Here is a 24,665-nt window from a genome sequence, read left to right on the forward strand (position 1 = left end):
TGAACCTGAAACTTATTGTCGTAAAGATATCCTACATGAGAAAATTAAGTTTTACCAATGCAGGTAGTTACCTCCTCTTCCAACTTACAGTATTAAAGAGTTTTCTAGAGCACTGAGAGTTTAAGTAACTTGCCCAGAATCAGAAAGCCAAAATAGATCAGAGGTAGAATTAGAATCCTGCTCTTTCTAGTTTGAAGTCCTTTCAACATAAATCTGTGGGGATTTTTTATTATTATTTCTTTTGACTATAGAGAATAAATAGGGGTCTCATATCTGATTCATATTTTGCATTAAGTATCTTTCTCCTATACCTTTTTTGGGAAACTTGAGCCAAAATGTAACCTTTAAGTTAATCTTCACCAGTGTGCTGGGGTAGAAGTTTAATAAGCTAAAAAAGTATGAAATAAAGGAACAAATCTTTCTCACCAAGAACAAGAATCCCCAAGAACTAGCCTAGTCTGAGGATATATGTGGTATCTGAGAAAGGTATCCCATAGGAAAGAGGAAGATAAAGTCGTATTGCATCCCTTTAACCCAGTATTAGTTACAGTATGAATTTATTTCATTTATATGTATTTTGTGGGTCTCTATATAAGTGTATGTTCTCTCTTTCATTTGAAGTCAAGTTCCTTTAGGGTTAGGGAATTCTCACTATTTCCTTATGTCTCCAGAGCTTACATAATGGTTGACACTGAAAAATGTGTATTGATTGATTGCTTGATTGTCAAAAAAATACACTTATTATGCTACAATAATATTTTGAGTAGCTACTATTATTTGAGAAACAAATATGAGTAGAGAATTGTTCTACTTAGAATTATTTGTTTGTTTGTTTTTTCTCTTATAAGTAGTATTGGAAATAAATCCCTCACCCTCATCAGCCATGAGATAGCAATATTGCACATAAGATATATAGAGATGTTTGAAAGAATAATCAATCAGATTTTCACTGTTTCAACAAATTTTCAATTCTGCCTAAATTTTTCCATGGAATTTTTCCTCAATACCAGTATAAATAAATTACAATTTCTTTTATTTTGCCTTTTTCTTTTTCTAGGATAATTGGAGTTAAGTGACTTGTCCAGAGTCACACAACTAAAAAGCGTTAAGTGCCTGAGGTCCGATTTGAACTCAGGTCCTCCTGACTTCAGGATTAGTGCTTTGTCCACTGCACCACCTAGCTGCCCCTACAATTTATTTTCTATGGAAATTCCTACAGCTGAAAAAAGAATAGTGGAAAAGGTACTGAATTTGGGGTTAGATGGTCTTGATTTGAATACCATCTTTGCCATATATAAAACTGGATAAGTAACTTATTTACTCTGTGCCTTACTTTGCTTCAACAGAGATTGAAGAAAGAAAGGAAGAACAAAAGGAAGAAAAAGAAAGACAGACTCACAGAGAAAGACAAAGAGAGAAAAAGAGGAAAAAAGGTGGGAGGAAAGAAGGAAGAAAGGAAAGATGGAGGGAGAGAAGAAAGAAGAAAGGAATGTGAATTACATTGGGCTTCAAATCTGGTTAATGGAGAAATGTAACTCTAAAACTCAATTAAATTTTCTAGATCTTTATCTTTGAATATTTTCCATTAAAGATAAACTATTTAATTTCATTTCATTAGTTACTATCAATGCTTGCATCAAAAGTGGATCATTGTGCAAAAGATTAATAACTCAGTATATTAAAAAAAAAAAAAACAAAGCCTCTAACAAATAGATGTTAACAATGGACAAGATTCAAGAAAATTAATGAAGGAACATACATTACAGCTTCTGAATCACAAAAGTTCTTGTAACTCAAAATAGAATAGAATCTTTCATCAGTGAATTTCCACTTAAGTATGAATAAATTCCACTGCTACTGATTTTGCATATACAATATGTCAGGAGTCTACAAATACTAGGCTTAAGAGAGAAAACACAAACACCAATTGGCAGTTGGTCTAAAAAAAATTCATAAAATTGATGCATTTTTAAGTGGATTTGGGGTGTCATTTCTAAAATTTAAAACATGCATTTGTTTAGGAGACTGTGGTGGACACACAGAAGCTACTCTTGGCTAATATGTTACCTATTCTGAGCCAAGTAACTCCAGGCACTGTAACAGCTTGACTGATATTGTAAAGTCACCCCAAAGTTTAATAAAGTTGATATTTAAACTTTAAATGAACAGAACTTAGCTAGGAAATAAAATTATTCCACTGAGTCACAAAATCAGAGGAATTCATTCAAATTTAGATTTAAAAGGGAGTTCAAACTAACTCTAGCCCAATCTCTATCTGAACAAGAATCCCCTAAGAATAAAAGAAATCATTACTTGAAATTATATATTTATAGGTAAGCTTGAAGATGGCCAATGGTGTAGAACCATTCATTCCTGAATAAGTGCTTACCTCTTTGGGATGGTTATAATCATTAGAAAACTTTTTCTTTCCATGACATATTGTAACTGAACAAAACAGTAGTAGCCAATACGGCTGTATTTTGATTAAGGGCCTCCTACTATCTTCCCCAGCAGGACCTCCGTGCTCTGGGCCTCCCTGCCTCATGCCTGAGTGGGGCCGATATCTTTTGCCCAATTGAGAAAAAGCTTTCCTGAAGTCCTTCCAAGATATATTCTGCTGGAAATTTGTTACACTCCAAATATTTGTAGATTCTATCATTCCAAATCTGTTCAGAGGCTTGATTTAGTGATGTTTCTGAGGGAAGCCAGAAAGATCTCAGGCAAAGTCCTTTCTTCTCTGCCAGATTGGCTCCATCCCTGAAGCTAAATTTTTAAATAAAAATTAATTATCTTCAACTTTTTATCTTATGTTATTTTATTTTAACTCTGTATAGAATATCACATGTAAATTTTATTACATGGAAAAATTTAATATTCTTTTTTTTTAAGTTTTGAGTTTCAAATTCTCTTCTTCTCTCTCTTCTTATGGACAAAGTAAGCAATTTGAATACATGTGTAGTTGTGCAAAATATTTTTCCATTTTAGCCATCTTGCAAAAGAAAACATAGACAAAAACAAACAAACAAAAAATAAGTAAAATAGTCATGCTGCTATCTGCATCCAGACTCCATAAATTCTTTCTCTGGAGATGGACTGGATTTTTCATTTTACTTCCTCTGGAAATCTCTTAGATCATTGTATTGTTGAGCATAGCTAAGTCATTCACAATTGATCATTATACAATATTATTGTTACTGTATACATTTTTCCTAATTCTGCCAACTTCTTTTGCATCAGTTCATATAAGTTTTCTGAAAGAATTATTGAAATTAAATGAACCAAACCAACTTCATTTGATAAAATTGACTCCATTTTGAGACCTAAGTTTCATTACACCATAAATTTCTCCTGCTTGTTAATCATAAGAATTGAATAATATTCTATTGTACACTTGAAGACATCTAACTGCTTATTCTACTTCCTCCCAACTTTCAAAGTTTACCCACACTCTTCTCAACTCAGAAATTCTCTAATCTTTTCTCCAAATAGAAATAAAATTACCTATTCCTATACCTTGGCTTATATCCTATTTATTGCTTTCTTTTAATAAATAAAAATCTATTTTCTCTTTTATGCAGGGACCTGATCCAAATGAGGAGGCCTAGTCCCAATTTGTTATACAATTGACATGTGTTACTTAATAAATTAATATGCTAGAAGATCAAATTTTTGTTTCCTCATTCAGTCTCCATTGTACTTTCTCTGGATGAGATTGGCATTTTCCATATCATTTATTAGAATTGTCTTGAATCACTAAATTGTTGAGAAGATAGGGTATTTGAAGGTAATGGAATATTACTTTCATATACCATAAGTGATTTAGTAATTCTTCAATTGATGGGCATCCACTCAATTTCCAGTTCCTCACCACTCAAAAAGAACTGCTACAAACATTTTCGCAAATGTGGGTTCTTTTCCATTTTTTATAGTTTCTGTGGGATGTAGACCCACTAGTATCACTGCTGGATCAAAGGGTATGCAGTGATTAAATAGCCCTTTGAGCATAGTCTCAAATCACTCTTCAAAATGGTTAGATTATTTCATGGCTTCACCAACAATGCATTAGCATTCCAGTTTTCCCACATGTTTCCAATATTTATTATTATTTTTTTCCTGTCATCTTAGCTAATCTAACAAGTATGAGATTAGAGTTGTTTTAATTTTCATTTCTCTAGTTAATAGGTATTTCTCTAGTTAATAGGTATTTCATGAGTATAGATAGCTTTAATTTATTTATCTGAAAATTGTCTGTTCATATCCTTTGATCATTTATCAACTGAAGAATGATATATTCTTATCAATGTGTCAGTTTTCTATATATTTTATAAATGAGGCCTTTATCATAAACACTGGCTATAAAAATTGTTTCCCAGCTTTCTACTTCTCTTTTAATCTTGCTGCATTGGTTTTGTTTGTGCAAAATTGTTTTTAATTTAGTGTAATTAAAATTATGCATTTTGCATTCATAATATTCTCTAGTTCTTCTTTGACCATAAATTCCTCTCCTTTCCAAAGATCTGATGGTTGTTTTCCTAATTTGTTTATGCTATCATCCTTTATATCTAAATCATGAATCCATTTCAATCTCATCTTGGATAATGATTTCAGCCAGTTTTGAGCTTCTTCCATACTGTTTTCCAATTTTCCCAACAATTTTTGTCACATAGTGAGTGACTGAAGCTGAAGTCTTTAGGTTTATAAAACAATACATTCTATAGTTTTAGACTAATATGTCTTGTACACTTAACCTATTTCAATGATCTAGTAGTACTCTGTTTCTTAGCCAGTTCCAAATGGTTCTGATGACCACTGCTTTATAATATGCCACTGATCATTTTTGAAAATGAAGGACAAAAACATAACAATATTCCATCACAATAATATGCCACAACTTGTGCAGCCATTTCTCAACTGATGACCATTCATTCAATTTTTAATTCTTTGCTACCTTAAAATGAACTGCTATAAATATTTTTGTATTTATCCTTTTCATTGTCTTACCTAGTAGTGGTATTGCTGATTATAAAAATGCACAATTTTATCATTCTTTGATATGGTTCCAAAGTACTCTATAAAATGATTAGATTGGTTCACAATTGCACTGATTTTTTCATATCCCCTCCAGTGTTTTGCATTTTGTTTCTTCATGTTAGTTAATCTGATAAGTGTGAAGTAGTACTTCAGAGTTGTTTTAATTTGCATTTCTCTAAATAACATTTTTCTATATGAGTATAGATAGTTTTGATTTCTTATTTTGAAAATTGCCTGTTAATATGCTTTGAACATTTATCAATTAGAGAATGACTTCTATTCTTACAAATTTAACACAGAACTCTACACATTTGTGAAACCAGACATTTATCAAATAAGCTTGCTATAAAAATTTTTGCCAGTTTCCTATTTTTCTTCTCATTTTCACTCCAATGTTTTTATATATGTAAACCCCTTTAAATTTAACACAGTCAAAATTGGCTATTTTACTTTCCCCAAACCTCTGTCTCTAGTTTGGTCATATATCATTCCCTTCTTCATAAATTATATAGGTAAAATTTTCCATGCTTCCTTGATTTGCTTAAGTTATCCTTTGTCATGTATTCCTTTTGACTTTTTCTCAGCATATGGCATATAATGTTTGCCTATACCTACTTTCTACTAAACTGCTTTCCAGTTTTCCTAGCATTTTTTGTCGAATATTGAGTTCTTGTCCCAAAGGCTTAGATCTTTGGATTTATCAATTATTAGATTACTATAATCATTTTTTACTATGCATTCTTAGTCCATTCCATTGAGACACTACTATTTCTTTTTTTTTTTTTTACATCATTGTTAACTTTACTTTTTTTATTATACCTTTTTATTTACAAGATAAATGCATAGGTAATTTTTCAGCATTGACAGTTGCAAATCCTTTTGTTCCAACTTTTTCCCTTCTTCCCGCCACCCCTTCCCCCAGATGGCAGGTTGATCAATACATGTTAAATATGTTAAAGTATAAGTTAAATACAACATATGTATACATGCCCAAACAGTTATTTTGCTGTACAAAAAGAGTCAAACTTTGAAATAGCGTACCATTAGCCTGTGAAGGAAATCAAAAATACAGGTGGACAAAAATAGAAGGATTGGGAATTCTATGTAGTGGTTCATAGTCATCTCCCAGAGTTCTTTCCCTGGGTGTAGCTGGTTCATTTAATTACTGTTCTATTGGAACCGATTTGGATCATCTTATTGTTGAAGAGAGCCATGTCCATCCGAATTGATCATCATGTTGTTGAAGTATGTAATAATATCCTGGTCCTGATCATTTCACTCAGCATTAGTTCATGTAAGTCTCTCCAGGCCTTTCTGAAATCATCCTGCTGGTCATTTCTTACAGAACAATAATATTCCATAATATTCATATACCCCAGTTTATTCAGCCAATATCCAATTGATGGGTCCACTTAGTTTCCAGTTTCTGGCCACTACAAAGAGGGCTGCCACAAAAAATTTGGCACATACAGGTCCCTTTCCCTTCTTTTAAAAGAATTTTAAAGAAGAGATTTTAATCTCTTTGGGATATAAGCCCAGTAGTAACACTGCTGGGTCAAGACACTACTATTTCTTAGTCAATACCAAAGTGTTTTGATGATTACTGCTTTTAAATAGAGTTGAGTTATAGTTTTGCTAGTCCATTTTCCTCAACATTTTTAAACATCTATTCCCCTGATATTTATGACTTTTTGTTCCTATAGATGAATTTTGTTATAATTTTTTTAGCCTTTAAAATATTTTTGGTAGATTGGTTGGTATGGCATTGCACAAGTAAAATACTCAAGGTATTATTGTCATTTTATTATATTGATTCAGCCATCCCATGAGCAATTAATAATTCTACAATCATGGTGACTTGATTTTATTTGTGTGAAAAATATTTTGTAATTGTATTCATGTAGTTCTTGGGTTTGTTTTGGGAGATAGACTCTCAAGGATTTTATATTTTCTACCCTTATTTGAAATAGAATTTCTCTTTCTGTTTCTTGTTGATGCATTTTGTTAATAGTGTATAGAAATTTATAGGTGTGCATAAATGTTTATACATATGTAAATATATGTGTAAACATATATTCAAACACAGATATACACAACCACATAGAACAACAAATTCCTCATTTCATATGCCCCAGACTCTCATTATTTCTGAAATAACAAGTTGATTTGGAAAATATAACTATGCTCATATTATTTTTAAAGTTTTATTCAGAGTAGGACAAAAACCTGCCTTTGTGGTTTAGTGGAAGGGGAGGTATATAATATTATTTTACAAATAAAATAAGAATCTTTTTTAATGTTAAACTTATAAATTTGTGTCTTTCCAATACAGTCAAATATTTTAACCAAATATTTCCTATATTGAATGTATATGACCTCAACCTGTCCAAAAATAAGTCTGGATCTTAAGTCACATGAAGCCAGAGAGAGACTGTTTTATATGAACATTTTAGCATTCTCTATGGTGTTTTGAAGATAAAAGTTGCTTAATAAATCTTTAATGAATTATTGAATCTTCAATGAAAGTTACTTAATGCATCATAACCAAAGCAATATTCCTTTTTAAATCAACTGAAGATTTTTGCAAAATAATAGCAACTTCAAACCACTCGAATGTTTCAAATTATTTTGATTATTGTGCAATTCAATAGAATTTTATATTTACAAAATGCTTTGCCATCATTATTAATTTCTATAACATCACAGTGAAGAGGTGATAGGCAGTGAGTAATTATAGGAGGCCACAATTTGATTTTTATTTTAATCACTTATTTCATATACAATGTTTTTAAATGAGTGATTCTTTAAAACAATATGACAATATCCAAAATCCAGGGCAAGAGTTATATTTTCAGATTTCAACCTCAACTAAGATACTCTGCCGAAATAGATGTACTGTGTAAATTCTATTAAGATTCACTGGTAGCATTAGATATTACTATAAGTCAGTGTTCTAAAACAAAGAATATCATTCTGGGAAAGAAAAAATAATTGGAAGACTCAGATTTTATTCCTTATCCTGCCATTAATTTGATTTTAGGGACAGCATTTCACTAGGTAGGAAAGAGCCAAATGATGTTTTTGTTATCTCTCAAATCATGGAATCTAGAACAGGAAGGATACTTAAACTCTTGTAGTCCCCTAACGATTGATCCTTTCACTGATTAGAAAATTGAAGTCTACGTAAAGAAATACAGATATTCATAACTCTACAAAAGTTTCTCTGGGGAATAGTAGATATATAAGTTGACCAACAAAATGAATTCACCATACATTATTGAAGCAGAATTGCTTTATGCAAAAAAGTTGAACTAATAATATCAACATATACATTTTTGGCACATAAACATTTACAAAGTAAATTGTTATCAATAATTATATAATATAAATATTATCATCTCCATTTTATAGATGAAAAAATTGAGTTACAGAAATTAAATAATCTGCCCATGGTTAAATTGCTAATACATAGTAGAGCTAGAATCATCATGTAAAAATTTATTGTATGTAATATGCATACTTTTGCATGTGTTATGAATACCTTTACATATGTTTTTTATATGTATATATGTACCTATATAATACATACATGTTCATATATTTCTCATTTATTCATTCAGTTTATTGTTTATTCATTTATTCACTTATTTATTTATGTATGTACTCATTTGTCCATTTATTTAATTGATATTCTTTTTTTTTCCAATTTGGACTAATTCACCCTTATAGTCTAGTTCAGTAGTCCTCCACTCCCAAGGGCTCATTATATTTTATTGTTGTTTTATTTGCTTGTTTGTTTTTGCTGAGGCAAATGGGGTTAAGTAACTTGATCTAGGTCACACAGCAAGGAAGGGTTAAGTGTCTGAAATCAGATTTGAACTCAGATCCTCCTGACTTCAGGGCTGGTGCTTTATCCATTGTACCACCTAGTTGCCCCCAGCTCACTATATTTGTGATAGACTTAGAATGGACACCAGATCATGTTTAGCCATACTGCAGCTCAGAATTTTTGAACACAAGTGATCTGCTGTCCTCAACCTCTCCCAGAAACATGGATCATAATTATATAATTTAATGTCCAGCCAGTGACCCATTTTTAATGGAGCTCCTTTGAAGTCTAAATATTGCTACTTTAATAGATACGTTCTCAGTGATGTAAGTATATTACCCACAGCTGCAGACAAAGTAGAAAGTCACATATCTTTAAATAAGACCTATATTAAATAGTTAACCTAAAATATCAATGTCTTTTCTTTCTTCTGACCAATGTCAGCTATGTCCATAAAGCAGTTCAAGTGGAAAAATTTGGGCTTTTCATGAACCACCATAGATCTTCACCTTTAATATGCTTTCTGCTGGCAAAATCATTTTTCTATATACTTTCCCAAAAAATCTAATGAAATAAAAATGCACCCCAATATTAATATATTACATTTTCTAATTATTAAAAACACATAAGATTTAGTGAGCTCAACTAGAAATTTTTTCTCTTGGGCCATATTCAAATGATTTATGAAAATGTTCTTAGCAAAAGGATACACCATTTTTGTGATTAATCTTATCTGGTGACAGCACCATTGCGCAAGTAAATTATCAGTCTAGGAGAAAAGAAAATCAGTAACTCCACTTAGAAGATCTGGGGATGATGCTTATTCAAGGATTACTAAATTCATATTAAATTACCTCCATATGGCATTAACTCTGCTCATAGAATACTTGGTCTCAAAATAAGTGGTTCTTTTTCCTTTCTATGACCAATAAGTGTATAGAAACATCAACTATTTGAAAAAATGCTGGCATTTATGGAACAATGATATTCTAAACAGTGTGGTCTTCGAAGACAATAAGTCCCCATTATTTACAGGCAAACAGATGCTCTCACATGCAGAAGCAAGCAATGTTTTTCACTGTTTCTTTTGTTTTCATAATTGTCACCATCTACACACCTTCTCAGAAGAGGAGGTAGTGTGAAAATAGGGATAATATTTCTTTTTTATTACTTCTAAGTTCTTCTGCAACAATGGATTTATTTTATTGTAAAGTTTTCTTAATTTTGAGATCCTAATTGTTTTGAAGATTTCTAAGATAGTTTAGTATTCTTATTTCAGGAAGCCAAACAAGGCATCTACATGAAATATGGGGTTCTGATTACTATTATCAGTATTGGCATATGTAATATTATTTTTGAAGAGAGCACAGGGTGATTTTCTTTGTTTCTTTTTGAGGGAAATTGTACAAAGGTTGACAACCTTTTAAGCCTTTTATAATCAGAGTAGCACTGTCATTTCTTTTCATTAGAGGGATAGATGAAGTATTTTAAAAGAGCCATAGAAACATCTGCTAAAGTCAAAGAATATGATATGAACCAAAAACTAAAATATACACCTAATCATAAATCAAGAGAGATAAAACGGGATAGAGTAATTAAAAATCCTGGATACCTGTTCATCTATGAGCAACCTGCTTGAAGGGAAGAGATTCATTGTCATTGACTGATGAAATTTATTGAGCAGACTAATAACTTTCAGGCAAAGGGCTGTTTTCTAACCAAGATACTATCCTTATTTAACTGTCAGAGGATGGAGGCCAGATGAACAGATAACGCTGAAGTTAACACCTCATATGAAGACTGAAATGCTCTGTGAGAAGCTGAAAAGGCATTAGCACTTTTATGAAGTAGAGGAAAAGGAAGAAGATAAGCATTTCTATAGTAGCACCATACCAGGCCCTATGTTTAACACTTTATAAATATTATGATAATTGTTCCTTAGGATAATTCTGGAAAGTAGGTTTTATTATTTCTTAATGGTAAAAAGGAAATGGGGACACATAAAAGTTAAGGGACTGGTGCAAGGTCACTCAGCCAGTGTCTGAAGGCCAATTTAAACTCACATTTTCCTGATTTAAAATCTAATGCTCTACTCACCTAGGCACCAAGTTGTTTCTAACAAGATAAACAAGTCAAGGGAGTCCACAAGAAGAGAAAAGACTTTGGGTTTCTGTGCTTTCAGAGACTGAATTGACTTGGACACATATGTTCTTTCCCTATATACCTTTTTAGTTTTACCTTATCCCTCCTCAAAAGTCTGTTTTGCTGCTGCCTGCTATTCCTTCAATCTGTCCTTCTCTTATTACATACATACCCTTACCTTCTCTTAGTCCCTTCTTCTACTTCCATATTTATTAAGATAGATACCTGTATCCAAATAAATATGTGTATTTATAGTCCATTCCCAACATTCAAATATTTAACTTTCTTAACTTCAAGAATTTTCATGATTTTATTGGTAAATTTATTTTCACTTTCACTTCAGCAGCTATACATTTTGTGACTATATGTAGCAGAGAAAAAAGAGAGACAAACAATAGAGCATTAGATTTGAAATCAGGAAAACTTGAGTTTAAATCTGTCTTAGATACTAGCTGAGTGATCCTGTACCTGGTATTCCACTAGGTTTTTCATTTGTCTTATTCACCCTACCATTATACAATAAAGAGTTCCCCTTCATTGCATATTTTCATAATTTGACTTTTAAACTTGTTTTGTATTGCAAATATGCTCCCAAAGTAAATATCCTAAATATGCAAGTCCTTTAGACTGTAATGTTATTCTGACAGCAGTGACTAAAATCCCAGGGAAGTATAGTATAATATCTTACATCATATACCAAGATAAGGTTATGTTAGATCAAAAAAGGCATACCATTAGATATCAAAGAATAGTTTACCTGTCAGTATTTGCAAAAGGGAAAAAAATTACCAAAAAAAAGATGTAGAGCACAATTAGATGAAAAATGAATAATTTTGATTATATTAAATTTAAAAGTTTTTGCACAAACAAAACAACGCAACCAAAATTAAAAGGGTAGCAGAAAGCTGGCAAAAAAGTACAATTGTCTTTCTTAAAGGCCTCAAATATGTAGAAAACAAAATCGAATTCATAAAAATATAAGTCATTCACAAACTGATAAATGATCAAAAGATGAGAATAATCAGTTTTCAGACAGAGAAATCAAAACTATCTATAATCATATAAAAATGCTCAAAATCACTATTGATTAGAAAAATGCAAATTAAAACAACTCAAAGTAAAACAAAGTTGCTATCAAATTGACTAAGATGGTAGGGAAAGAAAAACAAATATTGGAGAAGATGTAGAAAAACTGGGACACTAATACACTGTTGGAAGAGTTGTGAACAGATACAGCCATTCTGGAGAGCAATTGAAACTATGCTCAAAAGGTTATAAAACTGTATATACCTATTGATTCAGTGATGCTAGATCACTAGATGTATATTCTAAAGAAATTTTTAAAGAAGGACTTATTTGTATAGCAGTAGATTAGCAATTCTTTTTATGATAACAAAAAATTGAAAATAGAGGGGATGACCATCAAATGGGATGGGAAATTATTATGCTATAAGCAATGAGGAACAGATTGATTTTAGGAAAATCCCAAAAGACTTACACAAACTGTATCATAAAGTGAAGGGAAAAGGACCAACACAATCTTGTACACAGTAATTGCAATATTGTATGATGATCAACTGTAAATCATTTAACTATTCTCAGCAATGATACAAGAGTTTCCGAAGAATTTGTGATAAAAAATGCTGTCAAATCCAGAGAAAAAACTGATGGAATGTGAATATAAAAATGTACTATTCTTCACTTCCTTTATGTTTTTAATTTTGTTCTTTAATCTTTGTCTTTTTTCACAACAAAGTTAATATAGAAATATGCTTTGGATAATTGCAAACATGTAACTAATATGAAATTATTTACTATAATAGGGAGAGGGGAAAGTAAGGGAGAGAAAAAAAATTACTCAAAAATTTTTAAAATGAACACCAAATGTTGTATTCACATGTAATTGGAAAAAAATAAAATATTACTTAAAAAAAAAAGAATTGCGACCCTGGAAAATTACTTAATCTGTTTGTATCAGTTGCATTCTGTGTGAAATGAAGGTAATAGTATTTACATTAGAGAGTTGTTTTGAGGATAAAAAGAGAAAATATTTATTCACGACTTTATAAACATATACAATGGCTAAAAGTAAATAAAGTCCCAGCAACATCTCCCCTGATTTTCAGAGGGTGGACTAGTTAGAGAAATTTACAGCAGCAAACCGTGTAGGACAATACTCTCACATCACCATCTGACATCAAACATAGTAGAAGATAAGATTCAGATTAAAAACTGTAGTAGTTTTAAATCCAGTATTTTTGGTGATTGAGATTTAATGTATTATAAAAATTGAATATTGCCTGAAGTTCTTTTTTATTGAGATGTTAACAGAAAAGATTATAGAATTCCAGAAAATAACTAGTGAGAAAAACTGTTTTACGTGTTACCAATTTTCTTTTTTTGCATATTGTTTTTTATTAGTTATTTCATAGTTCCTGTGTTAGGAAAAGTGCATGTCATGAGTTAATATTTTCTTATGTAAACTTTCACACAATGTTTACTGAAAGATTATAGTTTGTGGTGGTTGCAGAGACTAATCCCCTATTTGCCATAGATTGAGCATATTAACACTTGTGTTTTTTGCTTTTGTGCCATTTTCTAGTAACATTATTCGTACAAAAGTTGAGATTTAACTCTCTATATATATTCTTCCCTCTTTGAGCAAATTCAGCTGAATAAACTTGTTGTCTGTTGCTCCTTCCCCTCCATTGTAAAAACTCATTCTTGTGTGCCTTTTTATGAGATGTAATTTCCCCTATTTTTCTCTCTTCTTTCCTCCCCCCCCCCCTTCTTAGCCTTCACTTTTTCTTTTGAAATCATTGCAATATAATAGACTCACCTGCTTGTCCTTTTAGTAGACTCTACATTCCCTATTGATAATGAAATTCTTGGGAGTTATATGCATCATTTTCCCATTTGGGAATAGAAAGTTTCACCTTTTAATTTTTTTATTGATTTTTCACTCATGTTTACCTTTCTTTCTCAAGGTTTTTTCTTTCTCAATATCTTTCTCAAATTTTTGTGTTTGGATGTCTTTGCAAAGACCTCCAGTGCAGGTCTGGTATTTCATCAGAAATGCAGGGAAGTCATTATTTCATTGGGTTCATATTTCCCCTGTAAGATTATACTCACTTTTGCTGGGTACTTTATTTTTGGCTAAAATCCTACTTCTTTTGCCGTCTGGAATAGCACATTCTAAGTCTCCCACTTCTTTATTTTCAAGATCAGTTTTTAATGCAAAATTTCACATTTTCTTCTTCTTCTAAATTTTTTTTGGCTTTGTTTTATTGCTTCTTAGTCAATTCTGTTTTTTAAAGAGCAATTTTCTTTGATATTTTTGTGCCTCTGACTAAAGTATTTCTTTTCATATTTTTTTTGCATCACTCCCATTTCTTTTCATATTTCCCTTTACTTTTTTATTGAATTATTTTTGTTTTTCCCTCTTTACTCTTTTTAAAGCTCATCTAGTAAGTTTTATTGGACTTGTGTTCAATTTGTATTATTTTTCTTTGACTCTTGGCTTGTAAATGTTTTCACATTGTTTTCTTCTTAGCATTTTGAACTTTCCTGTCACCATAGTAACTTTTGTAGTTGTTATTTTCATGGTTTGCTCATTTTCTAGACATTTCTTGAAAGGGTTTTTATGGTCAGTTGTGGGAGTTTGCAATTTCTTGGTGTTTCCAACTTGGTGTTATCTTGGTAGAGGTATGATAACTGCTTTTCTAATCAGTGCTCTGGTATTTACCCATATAAAATCCTTGATCTCTGGTGACCACAACTCTTCTTCTTCCTGGAATTGTGACCAGTACCCAATTATGATCTTTGTCTCTTTGTAATGACAAATGTTCGTGTCTGCCCTGAAACTGTAACCCAGAACTAAATACTGGGCAATGTAGTTGCCAAGTAATACCTAAGAACAGGGTTCCTCTTTAAACTTTTTCTACCCTGACATTCAATCTCCATACTGTCTATGGGCTGTGAATGTTCTTAGTACTGGAGCTATTATTGCCACTTCTGAATCTACCCCATATATAGTGTCACTTCCACATTACATTCTTGGCCATTATCCACTTAGACTTTTACTTCTGACCTTCCAAGTTGCACTAGGATAGAAAACTATCTCATTCCAATCTTTTATTGGCTTTGACTCTTTAGAATTTGATTTAATATATTTTAAAGTTCCTTAGAGGGACTTGTGAAAAGGGCTTGCTACAATGATACCTTTAATCCATTATATTGGTATGTTTCTTTTTATATACTCTATGTATATACCTAGTTTTCCCATTAATGTTTTGCTCAGTAACAAGAATATGTCTTATAACTATTATTATTTAAATATTATCTTAGTAAATGTCTTTACTTTAAACTAATTGGCTGGAAGAGAGAGTGAAGCTGATAACTTTGTACAACTCTGCCTTACTTAAGTTCAATTCACTTATTAGTGAATCACTAATATCACTGTATGATATCATTGGAATTCTTCAAAATCAAAGAATGAACAACAATTCTAAGTGCATTGGTTAAGACTTCCAAGTTAGAGTTAAGAAGTATGAAGCAAAAAGTGATCAACTCATAAGACATTATATTATGTTTTCCAATTCTGGGCAGTTCTACTGATCATCCCCCATGCCAAAATGCTATCTTAATTTCTGCTTCCTAATACCATTTGATATCATTAACTATTTCTGTGTTTATATAAATAATCAGGCCTATGTTTTAAGAAGACCCTTTTTGTTGAATTCTTAGAATTAGGCTGATGACTTTCAGTGATGAGGGGGCAAATAACAGTGTTCAAGGAAAAGATCAGTTCTAAAGAAGAACAATACAATCCTTTATAATCAAAGAGAATCAATAGAATAATTATCTATCAAATTAGTTTCTTGATTTAGTCAAATTCTAAGGACCCAGCAGATGGCAAGCAGTTCACAGCAGAAAAGCATCCAATAGAGTCAGAAAGATGCCACTAAAAAGGTGTCAAATAAGGATGAATGAAATGATGGTTTAATTCACAGAATTTCTATATTCAAGAAAATACTGCATTATTAGGATTGAAGTGCCCACATGAGAGAAAATATAGAACAGCCAAAATAATGAAAATTTTAGAGTGTTTATTGCTAGCTAGTGACTGAACCCCACCAGAACAGAGGAGTCAGTATCAAGTGATTTCAGAGAAACATATTTATAAAAAGAGACATAAAAGTTCCCTAATACATTTGTTATACTAAAGGAATTTCAACCTAGCCAGGAGACAAAGGTTATCACACTAAGGGTGCCATTCCCAGACAGGCAATAAGACAATATTTCTTTGTTTTTCAAGTTGTCAAGGTCTTAGCTTTTTAGGGCAGCATTTCTGGGGTGTAAAAATACCATATGCATTAGGGCATAAAGAGCTAGTAACAAACTTCTAACTACAGAGATTCAAGATTATTTTTCTCATGGTCCAGAGGGATATCCTTCCACTTCAGAACATAATGCTACCATGTACACCCACAATTTGCTACAACAAATCTATTCGGTCCCAGACACCCTTTTGCTTAATGAAAAAATGTAATCTTTTATATATGCTTAATTAGCACAATTTTACTTTCACTATGATGATTTTCAACTCAATTTAATTCAATTTAATAAACATTAATTATGCATTTACTTTATGGAAGATACTGTACTCAATGGAAGGGATATATAGAAGAAATAAGACATTGTCCCACCTTTAAAAATATCATGGAGGAGGGTGGAGCCAAGATGGTGGAGAGGACACATGTTTCTTTCTGATCTCTTTCCCACAACTCTCAGACTAATTACCAAATTAATTAGTTCTGGACTGGCAGAAACCACAAATATTGGAAGTGTAACAAATTACCAGCAGAAGATTATTTTGAAGATCATCAGAAAGGGTCTGTTTCAATCAAGAGTGGAGGGAGGCAGGCCAAGTGCAAGCAGACTGAGCACAGATGCTGGGGAGTGCAGGCAGCACAGAGTCCCAGGGTGGTGTGGGCTCCATGAGCCAGAGAATCTACAGGGAAGAATCTACAACAGTGCTGGCTACTCTGCCCTGGTTGTTAGCCAGTACATCAGCAGAGAAATTATAAAACATCCAATACAAATACAAAAGGTAAATAGTGAATCCAGAAATACCAGAATTTCATGGGATCTGGCCATGCCCACTCAATATCAGAAGTGAGTTAGCTTGGACTCAGCACAACCACTGCTGCTTGTAGAGAAGGCTTGACAATCTCTATTGCCCTAAAAGCAGATTGCAACTTTAAAAAAATGAGTAAAATAGCAAAAAGAACTCTGACCATAGATAGCTTTTATGGTGAAAAAAAAAATAGATTTCAAATCCTGAGGAGACTAAAAGCAGATCCTCTCCAGATGAAGCACCAAAGAATGATACAAAGTGGCCCCCATCACACAAGGTTCTCCTAGAAGATATTTTAAAAGATCTTAAAAGAGAGCTAGAAGAAAAATGGGGAAAGAAAATGAAAACTTTGCAAGAGGGTTTAGAAAAGGAAACACAGAAGTTATCTGAAGAAAATTTACTACAAAATAGAATTACTGAAATGGAAAAAGCATATAACTCCTTAAAAAAATAGATTTGCCAAAATAGAAAAAGAAAACAACTCCCTGAAAAACAGAATTTGGTAAATAAAAAAAGAAAATAACTCCTACAAAGCAGAATTTGTGAAATGGAAAAAATAGAAGAAAATGTAAAATACCTACTTGGGAAAACAACTGACCTGGAAAACAGATCCAAGAGAGATAATCTGAGGATTATTGAACTTCCTGAAAATAATGATAAAAAAAAAAAGACTAGACATTATTTTCTCAGGAAATCATCAAAGAGAACTGCCCTGATATCCTAGAATCAGAAGGTAAAATAATCATTGAAAGAATTCACTGAACACTCCTGAAAGAGACCCCAAAATTAAAATGTCAAGGAATATCATGACTAAATTTCAGAACTATCAGATCAAGGAAAAAAGATTAAAAGCAGCCAGAAAGAAACAATTCAAATATCATGGAGCTCATAATGATTATCCAAGACCAAGCAGTTTTCTTCCACCTTAAAGGATCAAAGGGCCTGGAATCTAATATTCTGAAAGGCAAAGGAACGTGGAATAGAGACAAGAATAAATTACCCCGCTTAACTGAGCATTTTATTTCAGGGAAGAAGATGAACATTCAGTGAAACAGGTGAATTCCATTTATTTCTGATGAAATAAAAAAGACCCAAACTAAACAACAACAACAAAAAAAATTGACCGCTAAAAAGAAAAGAACTCTTGAGGACTATATTTATGGGTATTACATAGAGAGTGCATGTATAATTTGATTTTACTGTTATAAAAAATAAACTAGAGGTGGAAAGGGGATTGTACCAGAAAAAGGTAAAATAAGGGAAATTACATCTCATGAAGAGGCAAAGAAAACCTATGATGCTTGAGGGATGAACATTGCGTGAATCTTACTCTCATCAGATTTGGCTCAAAGAGAGAACATTAGTTATTTTGTTTCACCAAGAAACTTCTCTCACTTTATAGGAAAGTGGGAGGGGAAAGAGGAAAAGGGAAAGGGTAGGCCAATATACAGGAAAACAGAAATAAAAGGGAAAGGACCAAGAAAGGGGGAGGGATGCTTGAGGCAAGGGGTGCTCATAAGTAAAATACTGGGGAGGAAGGAAAGGGGAAAAGGAAAGAGAAAAGTATAATTTGGGGCTAAAAAGTCAAGAAATACAGAATACTTTCTAGCAATGAAGAGGAAATTAGAGTAATATTTAGGAGTTACTTTGCTCAACTTCATGCCAATAAATTTGATAACCTAAGTGAAATAGAATATTTACAAAAATATAGATTGCCCAGATTAACAGAAGAGGAAATCAATTACTTAAATAATCCCATTTTAGAAAAAGAAATAGAACACACTATTAGTCAGCTCCCTAAGAAAAAAATCTCCAGAGTCAGATGGATTTACATGTGAATTCTACCAAACATTTAAAGAACAATTAACTCTAATATTAAATAAACTATTTGAAAAAATAGAGAAAGGACTCCTACAAAATTTCTTTTATAACAGAGACATGATACTGATACCTATACCAGATAGGATGAAAACAAAGAAAGAAAATTATAGATCAATTTCCCTAATGAATACTGATGTACAAGTCTTAGATAAAATATCAGCAAAGAAATTACAGAAAATTATCCCCAGGATAATACACCATGACCAAGTAGAATTTATACCAGGAATGCAGGGCTGATTCAATATTAAGAAAACTATTAGCATAATTGACTATATCAAAAACCAAACTAACAAAAACCATATGATTATCTCAATAGATGCAGAAAAAGCATTTGATAAAATCCAACATTCATTCTTATTAAAAACACTAGAGATAACAGGAATAAATGGACTTTTCCTTAAAATAGGTGGTAGCATCTATTGAAAGCCATCAGCAAACATTATATATAATGGGGATAAACTGGAGCCATTCCCAATAAGATCAGGGGTGAAACAAGGTTGCCCACTATTATCATTCAATATTGTATTATAAATGTTAGTTTTGGCGATAAGAGAAGAAAAGGAGAAAGGAATTAGAGAAGGTAATGAGGAAACCAAATTATCACTCTTTGCAGATGATATGATCATATATTTGAGTACACTAGAGAATCAACTAAAAAAACTATTAAAAATAATCCACAACTTTAGCAAAGTTGCAGGATACAAAATGAATCCACATAAATCATCAGCATTTTTCTACATCAATAACAAAATCCAACAGTAAAAGATACAAAGAGAAATTCCATTTAAAATAACTGTCAATATTATAACATCTTTGGGAATCTATCTGCCAAAGGAAAGTCAGGAACTATAGAAGCAAAACTACAAAACACAAATAAAGTCAGATCTAAACAACTGGAAAAATAAAAAAGTGCTTTTGGATAGGTTGAGTGAATATAATAAAGATGACAACAGTACCTAAACTAATCTATTTATTTAGTGCTATGCCAATCAAACCCCCCAAATCTCTTTTACTGACCTAGAAAAAAATAACAAAAAATTCATCTGGAATAACAAGTGGTCAAGAATTTCAAGGAAATTAATGGGGGAAAAAAGCAAATGAAGGTAGCTTAGCTGTACCAGATAAAAAAAACTATATTATAAAGCAGTGGTCATCAAAGCCACTTGGTACTAGCTAAGAAATAGAGTAATTGATCAGTGGAATAGGTTAGCTTCACAGGACAAAATAGTCAATGACTATAGTAGTCTAGTGATTGACAAACCCAAAGATCTCAGATTTTGGTATAAGAATTCACTATTTGACAAAAGCTTCTAGGAAAATTGGAAACTAGTATGGCAGAAACTAGGCATTGACCCACACTTAACACTGTATACCAAGATAAAGCCAAAATGGCTTCATGACCTAGGCATAAAGAATGATATTATAAACAAATTAGAAGAACATAGGATACTTTACCTCTCAGATCTGTGGAGGAGAAAGGAATTCTTGACCAAAGAAGAACTAGAGATCATTATTGATCACAAAATAGATAATTTTGCTTATATTAAGTAAAAAAAGTTTTGTCTGCAAAACTAATGCAGACAAGATTAGAAGGGAAGCAATAAATTGAGAAAACTTTTTTACATTCAAAAGTTGTGATAAAGGCTTCATTTCTAAAATATATAAAGAACTGACTCAAATTTATAAGAATTCAAGCCATTCTCTAGTTGATAAATGGTCAAAGGATATGAACAGATAATTTTCAAATGAAGAAATTGAAATTATTTCTAGTCATATGAAAAAGTGCTCCAAATCACTATTAATCAGAGAAATGTAAATTAAGGCAACTCTGAGATATGTCTAAACACCTCTCAAATTGGCTAAGATGACAGGAAAAGATAACTATGAATGTTGGAGGGGATGTGGGAAACCTGGGATGTTAATACATTGTTGGTGGAACTGTGAATGGATCTAACCATTCTGGAGAGCAATTTGGAACTATGTTCCAAAAGTTATCAAACTGTGTATACCCTTTGATCCAGCAGTATTTCTATTGGACTTATATCTCAAAGAAGTCTTAAAGGAGGGAAAGGGACCCACATGTGCAAAAATGTTTGTGGCCATCCTCTTTGTAGTGTCAAGACACTGGAAACTGAGTGGATGATCCTCAGTTGGAGAATGGCTGAATAAATTGTGGTATATGAATGCTATGGAATATTATTCATTGTTCTATAAGAAACAATCAGCAGGATGTTTTCAGAGAAGCCTGGAGAGACTTACATGAACTGATGCTAAGTGAAATGAGCAGAACCAGGAGATTATTCAACACAGCAATACAATAAGCAATTCTGATGGACATGGCTCTTTTTAACAATGAGATGATTCAAACTTAAGAGATCCATCTACACCCAGAAAGAGGACATTGGGAATTGAATATGGTTCACAACATTCTCACTCTTTTTGTTGTTGCTTGCCTGCATTTTATTTTGTTTCTCTTTTTCTTTTTTCTTTTTTACTGGTTTGATTTGATTTTTTCTTGTGCAGCATGATAATTGTATAAATATGTATGTATATATTGGATTTGACCTATATTTCTACCATGTTTCACATATACTGGACTACTTGCCACCTAGCAAATCATGTGGAGGAAATGGGAGGAAATTGGAACAAAAGGTTTTGCAAGGGCTAATGTTGAAGAGTTGTCCATGCATAGGTTTTGAAAAATAAAAAAGTTTTAATAGAAAAAGAAAAAAAATAATAAAAATATAATGATTATAAGGGTGAGGAAGATGAGGATAAAAAGAGTGTAATGGTAATGATGATGAAAGGAGAGAGGAGATAGGAGGAAAAGGAGGAGGAGGAGGAGCAAGAGGAAGAAGAGGAAAAAGAAGCTTATAATTTATGCTTACAAAAAAACATGGGTGATAAATACAATATTTATTTCCTATATATATATAAAATCGAGGTTTAGAAAGTTTAAGTGACTTGGCCACAGTTACAAAACTTATAAATGCCTGACATTAAATTTAAATTCAATTCTTCCTAATGTGTGTATGATGCTCTCCTGATTCTGCTCACTTCACTCAGGTTAAGTTCACAGAAATCTTTCCAGATTTATCTGAAATCAGACTACTCATCGTTTCTTATAGCACAATAGTACTCCATTTCATTCGTATACCACACTAACAGGGACGCTGTATCTAACTACGAAAGACTTAGTTCTTCTCAACAAAAGAATAGTCTAATTCCAACAGATTCATAATGGAAAATGCTATCCACATACAGAGAAAGAACAATGAAATCTGAAAGATCAAAGCATATTATCCTGTCCCCCCTCCCCATTTTTTGGTGGCTTTTCCCTTTTGTTCTGTTTCTTCTTTCACAACATGACCAATGTGGAAATATGTTTACACATTTGCACATGTATAACTTATACAGATGACTTCCTGTCTTGGAAGGAGGAATGGAAGGAAGAAAAGGAGAAAAAAGTATTTGAAACTCAAAATGTCATAAAAATAAATGCTGAGAATGATTTTGCATGTAACTGGGGGAAAAGTCAAATAATATTTTCAAAATAACAAACAACAAAATAAATAGCAACTATATAGCAGAGCATAAAGAGTATTTGAGGTGTAATTAATTAGGAAGAATTGAATGAGTGTATGACACTGAATAAGTAAATTAATATAGCTAGAACTGTTATTTTTATTATATGAAGTAAACCTATCACTGAGCAATTGATATTTTTTCCAGTTGTTTAGATCTGACTGTTTTTGTGAAAAGTTGTTTTTTTTTTTTTTTTTTTTTTTTTTTTTTTTTTTTTTTTTTTTTTTTTTTTTTTTTTTTTTTTGTTTTTTTTTTTTTTTTTTTTTTTTTTTTTTTTTTTTTTTTTTTTTTTTTTGGTAATTGTGTTCATAGAGTTCCTGAATTTGTCTTGGCAAGTAGACTACTGAATATTTTATATTGTCTCCAGTTATTTTTAATTTAAATTTTTTTTTTATCTCTTGCTATTGGTCTTTGCTAGTAATATATAGAAATGCTGATAATTTTATGAGTGCTGCAACTTTTTTACATACTGCAACTTGGAGGAAGTTGTTAATTATTTCAAGTAATTTTTTAAGTTGATATTCTAGGATTCTAGATATACCACTTTATCGTCAGCAATGAGTAATACCTTTGTTTCCTCATTGTCTATTCTAATTCTAATTAGTTTTTCTTCTCTTATTGCTAAAGCTAACATTTCTAGTACAATACTGAATAATAGTGGTGATGATGAGTATCCTTGCTTCACCTATGGTCTTATTGGGAAAATATCTTATTGGGAAGCATTATATATAATGCTTGCTGATAGTTTTAGATAGAGACTACTTACCATTTTTAAGGAAAGCTTCATTAATTCCTATATTCTCTAGTGTTGTTGTTTTTTGGGGTTTTTTTTTGTTTTGTTTTTAACAGGAATGGGTACTGTATTGATCAAAAGTTTTTCTGCATTTATTGAGATAATCATATGATTGTTTTTGTAGTTGATAAAGTCAATTATGAAAATAGGTTTCCTAATACTGAGCCACATCTGCATTCCTGATATAAATTTCATCTGATCACAATGCATTCTCTTAGTGATAAATTACTGTTATCACTTTGTAAGTATTTTATTTGTGGTTGTTTGGAGGTGCATATGGGATATTTTTGGTGATTTGCTGCTTACTCCACAATCTAGACTCTCAGAACTATTAATTGATATTTTCTAACATTCTTTCTCGTATTTAATAAATAGTTTATAATAGAGCAGTAAAGTTCACCAAATTTTTTCCCTAAGGAATTAGAGAAAAGAATGATCATTTTCAAATGAAGAGAATAAGGAAATTTCATGGAAGAACTGGCAATTTTCCTGTGCTTTGAAAGAAGGGTAAACTTTCAAAAGTCAGAGGTGGAAGTACAAAGTTTCATTTCAAAAATGTAGAACAACATGAACAGAAACATAGAGATAAGAAAGGGCAGAACAAGAAGAAGGAGTGATAAATAATCTATTTTGGTGGAATTTAAAGTATGAAATAAATAAAGTGGGTTTGATACAGATTGTGCAGAGTCTTGAATATCAGCTAAGGAATTTGTAATTGCCAAGTTGAATAATTCAACTATTCATAATAATAGATTAGTGCAATGCTATAAATCAATGCATATATAAATATATATGACGATAGAGATGTATAGATAAATATCTATATAGTTATACCTACATACATGTTTGTGCCTGCAAAAAATAACAGTGTATACATACACAAAAGTGTGTGTGAGGTCTTAATTAATTCTTATGGCAACAAATTTACCTTCATAGTTGTGTCTTATTTTTATTGTCTAGTTGTTCACCCCATTTTTGTTGTTATATGCTTCTGCTGTTCCAGAATTTTTTTTGAGTTATAATTTTATGGCTGTTTGGAGGTAAATATGGGATATTTTTGGTGATTTGCTGCATTGTATTGTATTTGACTCTTTATGATCCCATTTCAGATTTTCTTGGTTAAAACACTAAAAAGGTTTGGCACTTCCTTGTTGACTAATTTTACAAATAAGGAAACTTAGGCAAAAATGATTAAGTGATTTACTCAGGGTCACACAGCTAGCAATTTTCTATGGTTAGATTAGAAGTCAGAAAGATGAGTCATT

Source organism: Sarcophilus harrisii, chromosome 5 (assembly GCF_902635505.1).
Source record: "Sarcophilus harrisii chromosome 5, mSarHar1.11, whole genome shotgun sequence".
NCBI lineage: Eukaryota > Metazoa > Chordata > Mammalia > Dasyuromorphia > Dasyuridae > Sarcophilus > Sarcophilus harrisii.